This window comes from Vidua chalybeata, chromosome 14 (assembly GCF_026979565.1).
Source record: "Vidua chalybeata isolate OUT-0048 chromosome 14, bVidCha1 merged haplotype, whole genome shotgun sequence".
NCBI classification, from domain to species: domain Eukaryota; kingdom Metazoa; phylum Chordata; class Aves; order Passeriformes; family Viduidae; genus Vidua; species Vidua chalybeata.
Genome location: NC_071543.1, coordinates 7,156,413 through 7,173,148, shown reverse-complemented (window position 1 = coordinate 7,173,148; position 16,736 = coordinate 7,156,413). Strand labels below are relative to the sequence as shown.

General features: G+C 39.1%; 1 protein-coding gene across 2 annotated transcripts in view; it reads right to left on the bottom strand.

Moving 5' to 3' along the window:
• MAMLD1 (mastermind like domain containing 1) overlaps positions 1-16,736 on the bottom strand; it is a 251,549-nt gene that overhangs the window by 115,093 nt on the left and 119,720 nt on the right. Inside the window, exons 4-5 of one of the 2 annotated variants that reach the window (XR_008433461.1) lie at positions 12,114-12,190; positions 11,545-11,820 (exon numbers count right to left, since the gene is read on the bottom strand). The gene's annotated coding sequence lies outside the window, so the exon portion shown is untranslated. Of the gene's footprint in view, positions 1-11,544; positions 11,821-12,113; positions 12,191-16,736 lie in introns of those variants that run through there. The other variant, XR_008433462.1, reaches the window with a different exon arrangement.

Below are 16,736 nucleotides of genomic sequence, written 5' to 3'. Positions count from 1 at the left end.
TCGTATGACCGAGAGTTCCAATTGCTTCTTTACAATACCAGCCTACCAAAATGCATATTTCTGTGTAACCTGAAAAATGAATCGTTAAAAAAACTCTAGGTGGTGGTATTTTTTTTTATTTTTGCTTTTCCCATTGATCTTTTATTTCATTCTCTAAAACTCAAGATAAGCCTCAACTCAAAAGATCTGAGACCAATAGGAGTTTTGACTAAATCAGAGCTCTAAGATTTGGCCCACAGTTTCTAGAACTACTCCTGCAGCCTGAGAAACACTGCTAGTCGAATCTCCCAGTGATAACAAGCTGTGTACACACACTGTTTACAGTGGCCTAATATAAACTTTACATTATAAACTCAGCACCTTTTCCTCTTATAGCAGCCTGTTTCATATGTTCAAATCTTGTTTGATGGCAGTCACAAAACCAAGCAGTTTGCAATTTCTGAAACATCCAGGGAGATAGAAATCAAATGGTGCTCAAGCTAGTTAATTAAAACATTTCAGAATCTTTCACCTGTGAAGTCAAGCTGTTTTTGTTAAGAGAAGAATTGAGAGACTAACAGAGCAGGTGCTGCTGCAAGCACAGATTGCCAGAGAAAATCACTTTATAGAAGCCCATCAGAAGTAGTCTGACTACAGGATCTAATAGAGAGGGCAGTGTATGCTCATTGCTTCTCATTACCTGATTGTGAAATCTTTAGTTTAGGAGAGCTCTTATTGAAGTCAATAGGGATTTTCCCAGAGTCAGACTGCAGGACTGGGACCACACTGTGCCATTATGGTAGATATCACAAAGACCAGGCTGCCTATATTAGAGTTTTCAATGGCAGCATCTGATCTGAAACCAAATGAATTTAATAGAACACTTTCCATTGATTTCCTTGCAGATCAGACCAGGGGAAGAGTCACCTAATGGCTGAAATAGTAGAATGAAGCATCCTTGAAGTTGTTTAACAGGTTGTGAATATATATATATATATATTCTCTCCCTCAAGGAAAAAAAAAAAGACCAGTTATTAAGGACTATGAAATGATAGCACAGAAAGGAAAAACACCTAAACTGCAATCAGCTGGAATGATGTGCATCCTGCTTGTTATTTCAGGGCATCACTTATTGATTTTTAATGGAAAAGAATGTTAAAAGGTCAGAAGCAAACATCTGCACACCACTGCACATCGAGCAGTACCAATGAAGTCAATGATGCTTGATCCATTTGTGCAGAAAGACTAAGGCCAATGCTTACAACACCAATTGTCCAAGACTTGTCCTGCTGGGAGGTCTCTTGAGCCCTGGCTCTGGAGGACCCCCTTGAAATCATTGCCAGTGTATGCAAGTAAGAGTATTTGCCTCAGTCAGCAATTTGCAGGACACAAGCCTTACTCTGTGTGATCCTTGGGGCAGAGGGGGTAATGTATCTGCATTTATATGGATGCCCCAGTTCTACTTAGGATTGCAGCTAACAGCATAAAAGCACACAGCTTCTTTCCAGGAAAAGTAAGAGAAGGGAAACTAGAGGATATTTTAGAGGACTTGTCTGAAAACATTGACTTCAGGAAGAAACCTTCCCAAAACCCTGTCTTCCTACTAGGTTTTTAACATACAATCCCATCTTCCTACTCACCCCAATAAAAGTTGTAACCAAGATAAGGCATTTTTACTGGGTTGAATCTTGATTTTCCCAGTGAACTAATCCCCTTCTGGAAGTTCATCTTTGCTAGGACAGATGTGTTATCTGTGTTTGTGTTAGCAGTTACCTTTGTGTTGTCCCAGAAGACAAGAACATGGACTTTACAGAAAAGAGAGGGATATTCAGAAAGAGCAAGTGGCAGAAAGGTGGATGTGCAGTAATGAAGCTTCTTTTTCCAACTTACCTCTCTGTTCCCTCCCATGAGTGAGCCAAACCAGTAAAGCATTCTCTTAGTCTCAACTGTACTGCTTGGTATACATGTGTGAATCAAAGCAGATAAACTATAGTTCACAAGAGCTGCCTTCTAACATATAGGAGTTTTTTCTTAAAAATATCATGAAAAGATGATTCTATTGTAATACATATTCTATGTTTGCAATTGCACTATTGTTTGATATGTGTTAACTTCCCAGGGTTCCTAGCATGCATTACTGTCAGTAACCAGCCCCCTCAAATGAGCATACCAGTCAAGATGAGATTGTACAGATGAACTTCTTTATTTTTCAGAGGCAATTTGTCCTTCTGGTGCCCCCTCCCCCTCTTAGGTGTTCTTTCAGAGAAGTAAATAGCCTTTTAAGCAGTTGCTTCCTTTCCATCCCTGTTCTTTTCTAATAGGTGACGGCTCAGTTCTAAAAGACTTGAGAAGGGTACTGAACTGGAGTCAAACTTGAGATTCCCCATGCATCTACTTCTTCACTTGCCAGCTACTGTACCACTGAATCATCTTCCAGGCTAAATTCATTACATGGAAGTCCTTTTATGAAAAGTGGTATGTATTATTATGGTATCAATGTCTGATACCATTTTAAGACAAATCTTAGTGCAAGATTTTCTCTTCACTCCTGAAGTGAAGAGGGAATGAGTAAATATAACTACTACTCTTCTAGCTGCATTTTCCTCAGGAAGCAAACCTAGACTTCCTACACCAAAATCCCTAAGCATCACTATCTCATGTGAGAGGACCAAAGCTATGGTGGATGATAAGCCATAGCAGATTGAAGCCTCTGAGCACATATAATTGGGACAAAGAGCCATACGAGTCAGGATTACACATGCGTGCATAATTATATGTTACCCAGCAATTATATGGAGAAAGCACTGCCCATCTAGATCTGCAACAGCTACTGTGCACACACACAAAGCATCTACATGCTGCCTTACTGAGGAACAGGAATGAAACAACTTCAAAAAAAAAAATCACCAAAGAAGACAAAAAAAGCATATGTTAAGGTATGATTGACAGCTGCCATAATGGACTGTCATGTCAAAAGAACTGCCTTGCTAATTCTCTTACATAATGAGCTAGATGCTAGGCTCTCCTTGCAAGTTTGATTGTGCACCCTTCCATCAATCTTACCGACATCTTGGCATCTAAAATACAGCAAAACCACTTAACAAGGGCTCTTTAAACAGGAAAGAGGAGGGATGTCTCTGTGTATTAAATGTGATGTGGAGGTTGCTATGGTAAATTTGAACATGAGAACATTGCAGTGCAAAATTCCATACTGGTGGCAAGAGCTGAGGCTAGCCATGCCTTCAGGTTCTTTAGGAATACTTGGATTGCATTATTCGATCAGTGGAAAAAATATGGTTTTGGTGCCACTTTCATGGTAAGGATAAAGAAAACTGCCTTTGTCTAATTCTTTTCTTTGTGTGTGTCTGTAGATCCCCAGAGTATTGATGAGGAATATCCAAAATTGGTTGTAGTATGTTCTCTCTGCAGCTTTCAAATATGGGGCTCCATCCCCCAGACTCCCTCAGTAACTAGGACTGGAAATATATATGCATTTCTCCCTGTTTTTTTTTTTTTTTTTTCACTTCGTCTGGTTGTCACAGTTACATAATGCTGCCAGTTGTAATCGCAGCTCAGTGGTGTTGTTAGGCAACTCCGTTAGCTTTAGTTATTGAATTGAAAATTGCCATATAGGTGTCGACTATCTGCCCTGCAGTTCTGGTGATTATAGCTTTAACTATTGGCACTTCCCTCATTACCAGTTCTCCAAGTTCCCATTTTGCTTGCCAGATTTATAATCCACAGAGCCCCTTGAGCTGTGAACTGCTCCCACCCAAGCTATTGGAGATTAATTGCCAGCTCTGCTCCAGGGCCCTGTAGCAGAGGGGGTCTGAGCTGCTCATCAGAGTGAAGTTTAGTGTATAAACATTTACTGGGATTTACTGTTCTCAGGGTTATTTCATGTTTCCTTTTTAGAAGAAATTCCATAAAAAACCTACTGATTTCCCAACTCCATCATGACATTTCTTAGAACATTTTTGCTGTTTCTACTCATTTATTATTGCAAATGTACCAAAATAAGTAACACACTACAAGCTCAGTAATATCTCCACCGTGGCCCACAGCACACAGGAGCTGCCACTACCATTATGCCTACTTTATCCGGTGCCTTTGGAGTTATTTATTATTGTTTATGCTTGTTCCATTTCTCTGTTTCTTCCTATTTTTCTTGATCACATTTTAAAGTTTTAATCATCAGTTTAGCCTATATTCCCTTTTTCCTTTTGGTCAAGAAACAATCCTCTCCATAAAATAGCATTTTTTGCATGCACGATTCCATTGTTCTCCCTCTGCAAAAATCAAACTGTCTGGCAGACAAGTCCTGGGCTGACTGAGCACAAATGCTGATCTGACTGTTCAGTATGATCCTCACAACTGGAGTTATTTTCAACGCCCTCAAACTTCCCTCTTTCCAGCACTTGGCTAGTTTCAACTTTCAGGGGTTTTGTGCAATTGCTAACAACATTAGAGCCATCTCTGTGCTTTTGTTTAAACACATTTAACAGGATTCTTGACTTTCTTTAACTCAAAAATACTCTCCTAAGGCACCTCCCTCTCATGGCTCCAGAAATCAACCCCATTCTTTGTACAGCATCTCTGACAACAATAGCACCAATTCTGTCTCACCCAGCCAACTTCCAGAGTTTCACAGTCAAAAATACCAGCCACAAAGAAACAAATTTCATACCTGAAATATAATTTCTCAAGCTCTGTCAGTACAACACTTGTTCAGCTGGGATTTCTTACTCATCTCATGCTCCCATCTCTCCTCATTGTAGTTCCAGGCTCCTCCAGTGCTCTGGATTGCTTTCAGCCCCCCAGTGCTCCTTCTTATTCAGCCTTTCCTCTCACCTCTTTCCCAGCAGCACCCAGGAAGCCTCAAAAGCTTTGTGTCCTTGCAGGACCCTCCCTTATTTGCCACAGCTGTTGCCAAATTACTGTTTTAACTGTTCAATTATTAGAATTGCACCAAGGTATTTAAAAGCTTGTGGCTGTACCTTTTAAATTCATGGGGTTAGAGGTGACTTTCTGAAAGCATGAACAGATATGGGGAAGTTACCAAGTCCATTTTATTAACTTTAAATTTCATTGCTGTCCCTTATTTCTTTAACACTTCTGATAAACTTTCCCCCAGTATTTCTGTGTGTATTTTTCAAAGCTGTATGGCTGTTTTGGCCACATATTTGTTCAATTTGCTTATGAACACTTGCTTATGAATGCTTGGTAACAAATTCATCCTCTGGGTTCCTGAATCCCACTCCCATATACAACAAGTCTTGCCCATTCTGCACATCTCAGTTTAATGTGAGTGAGATATTTGCATAGGCACTGGGAGTGAAATTCGGGGTGGCAAGAATATTTATGTGATGAAAGCACATGTTACAGACTCTGTTCAGCTCTTGATTTCTAGCTCTCACAGGCCTTCTTGGTGATCTCAGATACTGCTTTACTCCTTTATGACTCAAGTTCTTACCTGTAAAATAGTGAGGATAATCTGTTTGGAATGAGTGGTGCTTGTGAGGTTGTAGGGAAAAAGCTACTAGACAGGAAAGTAAATAGAAAGATAAAATGATCTTTTGCACTCATCTGTTGGAGTAAGTTTTTTTTTTTTCCACCTAGCCCTCTTCAGAGTACTTGAAAGTGAAAAAAAGAATTGTGTTTCTCAGTGGGCTAGATAGTCTCAGCAAGAGCATTTCTCCATTTTTAAAAAGTATCTCTCATTTCAGTAGTCATTCAGGGAATCTGTTTTGTTTGGGGTTTTTTTCCTCCACTTGTGTATCTGTTCTACTTCTAGCTTTGTTATCTTGAGTTCAAAAACATTTCCACTCTTACTATTCAGATGGTTTTATGTTCAAAACTCCAGACATCAGCAGTATATGACTTGTAACACGACATTTAATATTTTTTCAAGTGTACGTTTCTCTATAGGGCTTTTGAAATTGCTTTTAGTAAGGGCAATCTTTTAAGAGAAGAAAAAAAAATCATGGATGTCTTGCTTTGCATTACCATGTAAAATCACCTTTCTCCTTTTTGCAGTTTTGTGGTTTCTTCTATGACAGTACAGATTAATGGATGCATTTTTTGTTTCTCAGAAAGATCTAATCATAGCATGGAAAGAGAAGAGAAGCCAGTGAGAAGCCTCTGATCAGCTAACTCTCCCTAGATCAAATGCTCTCTGTTTGGGAACACCTGCCTTAAAACATACCACCTGTTCATAAAAAAATATCAATAATAAAGTGCTCATATGTCAGATACTGCAAGGAATGTTTAAAAGCTTATAATAATCATTCCTTGTAAAGTAACTAGATTATAAATTTAAGCTGAAAATATTGAAGAGCCAAAGCAAGTACATCTGCCTCTGTGCTTGGTATGACAGGATGGTACATGTAGAGCCATGAGCACATTATAACATTTGATATTTTTAATCAAATCCTATTTTAAGATGTGATGTGTGTTACTCCACTAAAGGTCATTTTAGTTACAGTAGCATTAAGGGTTTTCAATAAAACATTTTAAATGCCAGTTATATAACTGCTTTTAAAACATTTAACAGCCACATTGGTTACATGACCTGAGACAAAGGATATTTTCTCAGCACTTTGATATATTGTGGCTAGATTATCCTTATGGGAATGTTCAGTTCCATAATGGCCCCAGGTCATCCTGTAATATGTAGTATAGGATTTTTTTCACCAAAACAATAATTGCTAATGAAGCCAATGGTGATGGAAGTTCAATGACATGGCAGAGGATGAAGACTGCAGTCAATAATAGCAGCAGACACTGGTCAGTACAAGAAGTTCATCAGCACTCTTCAAGGACAAAGAGATGTAGCAATAAGGAATGAACACACACAGATCTGGGTCTTAACACTGCATGGACATTACAGAAAAATAACTCAAGGAAAGAGAAATTCTTTCCTCCTCTGCATTTCCAAGAGTTTTTGCACCATTAAAATATGCTAGAATATGAGATATGTAAGACAGGATGTGTACGATATAGTTTCAGGACTGCATAGCCAGGTGTACCTGGGCACATACAGAGATATACTACTCCATACCTCTCCTGTGAGGTGAACGAGCTCCACGTGATGTACAGGAGACTCATGCCAGATCTTATCATTAGGGTAGACAGCTACTTCCTGTTAGGTTCTCTGCAGAAAGGTATCAGTGGAGCAGCATTTTCAGCTGTGGCATCTCCCCTGCCAACTCCCAGATGCTGGATCTCGCTCCCAGACCCAGCAACTTTTTGACTCACAATCCACGTGGCAGATCATCAGCCAGTCAACAGGACACATTCCTCTCTATTTCTTTAATTTTTTTTTCCTTACTTATCTCTTTGGGTTTTGGGCTCTTGTGGTTAGAGCAACCTATCCACCTATTCCTATGCAATCCTGGACTGTGGAGCATGGATGGGGTTGGCAGAGGGTCCTGGCCATGCCTGTAGACTTCTGCTCCCTCAAAGCAAAGCAAGTGGATTTCTTTTTTTAATAAAAAGAAAATATTTGTTGCAAAAAATGAAATAAAAATATTATATTGTTATTTTCTTCTGCTCTTAGCAGGAGTTATTTGATTACCTTCTGAGGACCTGTCCAGCATGAATTATTCTAAGAAAATGTGTATATTTGTTGAAAAGCAATATAAGAAAAACCAACAGTGGCAATCATTTTTCACTGCTCTTAGGCATCATGTCTTTCTCAGTGACTTCAGGTCATAATGAAATTAAGAAGTTTCTGTGTTTCAGAATAATATCTTTCACAGCCAATTTTATCACAAGCCAATGAAATAAATGTTTCCAAAGTGAACAGCTGGCATCTCTTTTCATAAAAGATTCCCTTTTAGAACACTATTTCCAAACAATATTACAGTGGCTCCATTCACATGGCTATAGTTAAGACTGTGTCAATACTTCTCTTATAAACCTTGTTTTTCAAGGGTTTTTAACTTTACAGCTGAGCCATAATTAGCTGGGATTTGAGTTAAGACACAAGAGTTTAGTCTGCCTGTGACAGCATTTTTGCTAATATTAATAAAATCAGTTTAAAATCATAGAAGACTAAAACACAGTAATTTATATGCATAAAAAGGATTCTTGAACATTCAATGGCTTTGATTTTTAAAAAGGGATTTTGACAAGTGATTAAAATATACTGTGATCTCCATATATTTTGTCTTTTTAAAAGAAAAAGAGCGAAAAAAACCATTTTAGAAACTCATTTTGACAAACATGGAAATTCAAAATCGAAGTAGATGGTCACTCCTTAATTTATGTTGTTATGAAGAATGGGTACAATAGTCTTATTAAAAGGCACAGAATCAAGCTTGTGTTCTGTGGCTTTACTCAGTTCTTGCTGGCATGTAAGCAGAGATTTTAATATCTGATATCATTTTGTTAGAGTATTTTATGACAATACCAATTTGCATCCTGCCTGTTGTTTTATGGGCACTTCAGTCTCAGCCAACAGCCCACCTTTCTGCACCCCCTGTTTCCAAAGCTGCTCTTCATCACAGTGCAAAATGAACACCTCCTGTTTCTCATTCCAGTCATCCTCAGCTGGGCTCCTCTGCCAGCCCAAGTCACCCTTTCAGCACGAGCCCACCCTGGTTTCTGTTGCTGGGCTCTCTTGGCTGCATCAGGATTGCATGGCAAGGAGAGCCAGATTTGGTTCACGCCCTGCATATCTTAATGGCAGCATCTGCTGGCTGTCTCCAGAGAGGGAACAGTGAGGAATGTGGAGTGACACACAGGGTGGGTACAGCCAAGGATCTCACTCACAGACATTCAGAGTGACCTGTGCATTAATACAACCACATGACCCTTTCTTCCCTGTCTTGGCACTGTCCATGTTTTCCTCCTTCTTCCCTTACCAGGCAGTTCTTCATACACCCCGAATTTGGTCACATAATCTTGGCTGAGCTAGGAGACTTTTTTCCTGAACAGAAGGACAATTGGGGTGATTTGGAAATACACCTATTTTAGCCTAGTATGTTATCTCCAGTGATGCTGAACAGAGCAAAAGGGATAGACTTTCACCTCAGCGTTCCAACACTGTGGAAACAAACACAAACCTTTAACGTTAGAGTGCAAACAGCAGCCACAGAGCTCTCCTTGTTACCACTGCTGACTGATCTGTTTGGGAATTGCAGGCTAGGATGACTGTATCCCTCTCAGGCCAGAGTTAACTGTATTTCATAGTCAGAAGCCTTCCTGAACTCTGTGGCCATCACCCTCCACAAAGCATGAAGTTAAAATTGCTTCTTTGAATTCAAATGGAATCAATACTTCCCAGGAGACAGATGGGCTTTTTTTTTCTACACTGAGAAAAGAATCAGTGTCTGGAATCCTGGTTTAAAGTTTTCATCCAGCTACAGGACACCACCACGAAAAACCAGCAGAGACTGGGCATCTGCTTTTTGGCCTTGATCAGCCCTGAATCATAGAATTTGCTATTTTATATAAAGAGAGCTTGCTGTTGCTCTTGCATGCAGCTTTTTATACTATACAGTCTGGCTCAGGCAAGAAGGCCATGCTTATTCTTTTCTGGAGCTTTTTAATTTTTACGTGTAGCTGAATCCTCTAGGTCAATTGTATCTGCAGGGGTGGGAGAGGAATTTAATTGCTTTTACTTCCTACCTTCATCTCAGGGTGACCAGTCCATTAATAATGCACAGGAAGCAACTAGGAAATGCATGGTAGATTAGGGATTAATTGATATTTGGAAAGATTTCAATCCACATTTGAAGGAAAAGGTTATGCACTGTAGTCCAGCTCTAGTTACTATGTGCATTTGATTATTACTTCTTACAGCCCTGCTTCTTCTGGTTTTAGATGTTTTCCCCTTCTTTGGCCAACAAGGCTTTTACAAAAATTTCCTTGCTAGAGGTATTTTCTGTGTTTCTGATACACACCACCCAATATCAAATAAATACATATATTCCTCTGTATTTTCCACTAACTATGAGCTTTTTCTGCACTGACACCACCCACAGTTCCGTTATGAACAATTTGACTTTCCAAAATGTTATTGATTTCTCTGCTTGGAAGGTACAAGATTAATAGCTTTAGAGGCAAAAGTCCTTCAATCCATTCACTGAATAGGTGCTGCAAGCTTGCTTCAATGCCTGCAGATGTGCTTCAGCACATCACTTTTAGTTAGAAACATGAGAGAGACACTTCTCAAATCAACAAGGCACTAAAATACAGGAAACAGATGGGCAATTCCAGTGATGTCAGGGCAGGAAGGTATGATTTAGTTGGTTTGAACAGGACGAGCCTGACAACTCGGCTTGTTTTGCCATAGAAATGATAATGACTTCAGTAACTTCTTTAGCCATTTCAGAGGCTCCAGAACAGCTAATACTGATAAAACCAGTAACTACTGGCAGCAGAACTTGACTCTAGCTGTCATGAATAAGGGATGAGTGCAAAGAATAAAAGACCCCATAGTAAAAGATGTATTAGATTTTTTTTAAGACCTTGAGAAATTCACCATCTTTTCTCAATGCTAGTTACATTAAAAATAGACTAAAATAAGGAATGTAACATAAATGTCCAGTTACAAGCACTTTGATAATGTTAGGTGAATTGGGCAAAGACCTTTTGAGGACCCCTGATGTTACAGCAGCTTTTATGACGGTATTTGAATTTGAGAGTAATGGATTCTCCTAAGCAGCTAAAGCCAGACTATTTGGAAAAGGTTCAGGGCTGCTAAATGCACACTGCAGAGAATGTAAAATTTGAGTGGCCATCTCAATTTAGGACTAAAATGTCAAAGGAGAGGTAGAGCTGTGTTTCATATGTGGTGCCATGAAGAATTTGGAATGCTAATCATGGAAACACTTAAATACTTTTGTAATAAACTGCCCCTTTGGGAGCAGAGCTAGACTAGTTACAAATGTCTGTCAAGATCCAGTAAGTGAGTAAAGAAACAGTGATGATGACTGTCCTTTGCAGTAATCGGTTGGGATTGGAGAAGTTCATCTCCTGAGCTAGTAAAGGTCACATCATAAGTGACTTTCACAGTCTACCAGTGAGTGTTTTGCACTGCCAATGCAGTTCTGGTTTAATTCCCTCTTTGACAGACCAAGAGAAAGGGAAAGTCGTTGAAATATAAGAAGTACCTCAAGAAGATGCCCTGAAGGAATCTTTGCTCACCTCACCACATCGCATGGTCATAACAGCTCTGAAAATGCCACCTTTTTGCCGTTGCATGAAATCTTATTCAAATACCCTCGTTCTAATGAGTATGAACAGTAAACAGCATATCCTATATTACAGTATTAAATTTAAAAATATGCTTTTTACAGCTATTGTTAAGAGCAGTTTTCAAATCCCTTTAGTATTTTTCATCTATAGAGGTATTTGGAGTATTTTGCTAATTCTGGCTTTATTAATGTATTTGGTGAAGGTTATGTGAGTTTTGTCTCTTAATCTAGGAGACTTTGCAAGCACTATTTGCAAGCACTGATTTATCTGCTTTGATTCATTAAATAAATGAAGAAAGAATTGTAAACTGTAGTGGTGCCACAATGGAGTAGTTACGCTTTATTTTAATTAAAATCAGGATCTCAAAAATATTTTATTCAGCAGCTATCTACCTTGCTGTTCTTGGCCTAGTTTCTTCAAGTACCTAGAGATTCTGCTGAAGTCTTCGTTTGCTCAATCTGACAAATCCAGAGCTGCATTCTGTGTACAGCTCAGACTGCAGGCACATTTTCAGCCAAAAGAATCTGAATTCTCTGGTCACAAGCATTTGTGTAAAGCCAATGTTGCTTTTAGACAAATCTGCTCTACTTTCCACAGCTTCCAGGCTTTGCACCTTGCTGTGGTTGCAAACTTCCCCTGTAACATTTGAGGAAAGAAGACTCTTCCATTTCTATTTTACTTTCCACCCTCCATAATCCTTTCCACCCTTTATTTTCCACCCTCTTTCCACTCTCCACAATCTCTACAGGAGCCCAGAGACTGTCACGGGCAAACCACTGGCTCCAGCGAGTTTTCTGACCAAGAATCACAAAAAAATAATAAAACTTGTGCAATCATCACAGCATAAAGCAATACAAGTTCTTTCAAAGGAAGAACTTCCTAACAAGCAAAACATAAAAGGAAGCAAAACATAAAAAGAGTTTTCTTACCTTTGGTGAAACTCCCAGCTATGTAGTTTATGGCTGGGCCTCTGTTTTTAGTCATGCCCAACATATCCTGAGTTCTGCTGAAAAAAGTGATTGTAATTACCAATCAAATAAATATGAGTTTCCATCACAGCTTATTTTTCATGTTAGTTGGCAATGATCTCATCCCTCTCAAAACTAGTTACATATTGCCTTGGAGACCACAGGTTACCTGAATGTTGCTAGGATGCACCATTTGCCTGATTCTCTCTCCTTTTCCTCAGCCACATTGCCCACTCTCTGTGCTGTTAATCCATTTGGATATTGCCATTCTGTACCCCTGTGCTGGGAAGTTCCTAAGTGGCCAGGTTGCTTACCTTCCTTTTCACTGCACTGTGCTTATATTGAAACACTGAACAGATAATATTTGCATGTGCATTTATTCCCTACATGGGCTGTGTCGGCCTTTTGTGGGAAATGTTGCAAACAGACCACAAATTAAGTTCATGTGAAACTGAAAAAAGCAGGTGGACAGTGTTATATATGGATAAATTGAGAGGGGATGTGCAAGACAGAACAATCTACTATCTAAACTTCTATACAATCAGTGCAGTTTATCTGATTGACCTGTATTACCACTGGCAGCAAAAAGCTCAAGTTGGGAAGCCCTTGTTGGTACTGGGAAATGGAGTGGAGAAACCTGAATGAACTGAGCTGAAAAAAATAAGTAGCCCAACTACTTTTTCCTTCCTAATCATCATGTTTTAATACAACAGAATAAAGTGGCATATAAAAGGGTAATGTGCATTTTCTTCAAGGACTTGTTGAAACCCATAATACAGTAGCTTTGTAATTTACTGGTAATATGTACACAATATAAAGGATCAGGAGCAGAGTACTATCACTGTATTTAGAGATAATGCTGCTTTTCTTTCATAGGCTTGATATAAACTTTGATTACATAGCATTCCTTTAATTTGCTGCTATTCAAGAAAACCCTTAGAGCACTGCAGCATGCAATGCCTCTCTTTTACATTTGCATTTTTTAATTTGCATTTTTTAATTTCCCAGACTGCAGCTCCACACCTACACAGGCTTCCCCTGTGGGAAGGAATAGAATATATTTCAGTATGAATGATACTGTTTTTCTTCTCAAATAGCTGTAATTATTAATTCCAGAGATTTACAAAAAAATCACTTTGCTACTGTTTCACTTAAGTGTGTAGGGTTTTTTTCCTAACTAACATCAGATGCCAATCTATTGCTCCACTGGTACCCATTTTAAATAGGGCAGCCAAGCAAAAAGTTCAGACTGCTCAAATGACTGGCTGCTGCTCTCAGCAGCCTGCTCGTGCATTCCTTGCATACCCCAAAATGACACTGAGTGCAAGAGGAGTTTGGTGCTTTTAAAGGAAGAGCCATTATGTCCAAAATATGTTAAGCCCCCTGTGGCACATTAAAGGCAAGAATCTAGACCAGGTTACTCAGCACCACAGACTATTTACTAACCAGCAGGGACCAGTTTAGTCAATACCTTTAAACATGTACTAAACCCTACATTGTAGGAGCTGGGGTACGTGCCTGTGGCCTGGGTGATCCACATTTTAAACCCCACTGTTACTCTCCTGGATGGGGACCTCAACCCAGATCTCTTCCATCTCTTAAAAGTGTCAGGCTCTTCCAAAACATTCAGAAAAGGCTATGACAGGAATATCCTACAAAACAATGGTTGTATCACTCACATGGCAAGTGACAAAGTTGGAACATCTCATCAAGTAATTCAACCACTAGTATTTCACTGCATAAAACACAAATTGTAGCAGTGACACTGGAAGAGGCTAAGAGAGCCCACAGCACTCAAAAATCCTGGTGGGCAGAGCCCTTCTGAGAACTAAATTTAATTCTATATGCCAGATTTAGCAGACATTTAGCTTTCCATTTCCCAGAAGATGTCCAGTTAGCAGAAAAAAAAAATAATTATTTCTTCCTCACTCTGTTTGTAGAGAAGTGTTAGCTTCCTTTGTGTACCAGCCTTCAAGAGAAATTTCAGAATCCCAGATGACACCTATGCACTCAGAAGCCAGAGAGCTGTCCTTCCCTGGGAAATCTGCTCCTGTCTCACCCACTAGTTTCCCTTTCAACAATGCTGGCTCCTGGGACTGTCACTTTAAACTTCCCCACCCGGTCCAGCTTTGCAGGCAGAATCGGTGCCTAAGTTGGATTTCTGTATCTCACACAAACTCTTGCCCCTTAAAAGCCTGGGATGCTAAATTTGAGGCATGACATAAAGAGAGAAGGCAACAAGCAAAATTAGACCTGGAAAAAAGATGGCAGCAGCAGGGCAATGGTTCTGCCCAGGAATTTGGCAAAGTACTAATGCCTGTCTGTTGGAGAGTATGTATTTCCAGAACAACTCCATCCACAGGCTGAGGCAACAAAATTAATTATTTTACTTTATCCAAGACCTTGAAAAAGAAAATTTACAAACACATTGTGTCTTCCCAAGACTGAATGTTTGCTCACATAATAAGTTGGGGGAAAAAATAAGCTTGGAAGACTTTATATAACAGTACCATCTCACGACACCTGCCGTAATAATATTTTATTTGTCAGTCTTTTCTTATCCCATGTCTCTTGAAGCTTGGCTAGGTTACTCCATCAAAGGGCAGGAGTAATAGCATCACTTCAGATAAAAGAAAAAGAGGGAAGTGTGCTGTACACAATTTGCCCATCACATCAGCTCACAGTTACATTAACCAAACAGGAACCACTCTATGAAGAGTTTACAGACATGGCAATCCATGTCAGCTGCAGCTTCTTCTCAGGTATGGGAAAAAATGCTCCACTCTTATGTGGTACCTCTAATTCAAAATGCTGTACACAGATTAATTTATGGAATGTTCTTTATGCACATCAATACACTGAGTCAGAGAAAGATTAAATAAATGACAAAGCCTGAAATTTAACAGACACAGGAAGTAGCAGAGCCATAAGCAACACTGAACTCCTGGATTTCAGAAAAAAAAACCAAAAACCCTACTCTAATGCAACTATATCATTTACCTTTCTTAAAGTATATGTTTCAGACAGCAAATTCTGCTGTACACAGCACTGAGCACATCATCAGCTCTTTGCATGTACTGAACTGAATAAATATTATCTATAATTCCAGTACCATGTTCTAAACCACGAAATCTATTGCAATTTGAAACCTTTGTATTTAACTGATTTTGGTAAAGATAATTCTGAAAGCTGCGCTATCTTGTTACGATTAATTAATATGTAATAATAATGATAATCATGACCAATAATGCTGCTTTTATAAGGATTTAATCCTACATATCATTTTACGAAAGCACTTTTATAATAATGACTGTTTATTCTTACAGTGCGTTTTTCATGTTAGCAACTTCAAGTACCATGATGATTAATAAAGCTAAAGAAATAAAGATATATAAAAAATAACAAGCTTATGAGATGGCTAATATGCTCAGCTTATTTAATAAACTTTACCAAATATAAAACTGTAAAGGACATTCTCTTGGGAGAGGGGAAAAAAACCCCCAAACATAAAGCCCCTTAAGGCTATGTCAGCAGGATTGAATTGACCTGTGTATCACTGTCATTTCCATTGTCACTCTAGAAAACAAAATAACATAATACATAGCATTTAGTGCATTATGGGCTAGGCTGTCAGCTGGTGTAAAGAGGTGCACTGGTATTAATCTAAAGGAGCTGTGCATCTGGTCCAGCATTTTCAACAGCCTGCATAAGCATAAGAAAATACCTAATATGTCTTGTCCATGATGACTTCAACACCCAGCAGAGGAAGGACACGTACTGTCAATGCTCACATCCTCTGGTGACAGTGGATATACTCAGTTACTTAGCTAAGTATTGGGACTGGGCATACTGAGATCTTTCAGGGGCTTTTTGGCTGCAATAGAAGTGTCTCTTGCTTTCCTTCTCTTGTGTTTCCACTCCTGCAGCTACGCCAAAGGCTTTGCTATGACCCAAGTTAGATTTTCATAGATATTCATATCAGGCCAATAGAAAAATTCACCTGGTCCAAAAAATCCTCCATAAGGAGTCCTTTTAGCCTACAAAACATTGCATAGGCAGCATTTTGCCAAATTAGCTTAGAAAGGAAATCACCTGATTTATAGCACAATTTATAGCAGCAAAAGAAATCTTCTGCAGGATGATTTATATAATTAGAGAAGTCTGGTTAGCAGTACAGGCTGTTTTTATACACAGTACTCAATCCTTATCAAGAAGCTTTTACTGGTTTGACTTTCCTGGCAAAGTCTTGGAAGTATAGACCAATTTTAAGAGATCTATTCATCAGCAAAGGTCTCTCCTGGAAGGTGAAATTTCTTGGATTGAGTAACTTTCTACTTTAAAGAATCTCCTGAATTTGTTCCTACCTGGCACAGATTGCTCCACTAGCAATGTGAAACCAGGAAAAAATGGGTTATGGATGCACAAGAGAGGAGAGAAGTCCCATTGAGGAGGTACACTGAGACATGAGATGCAAATGGAAATCATCAACAGTGATTTTGCTCATGGGCTCCAGCAATGTCCACATGTTGGAGCCAGGGAAGTGGAGAAGGGAGTATCAACCTCAGGTGTGAGACAGGGTACAGG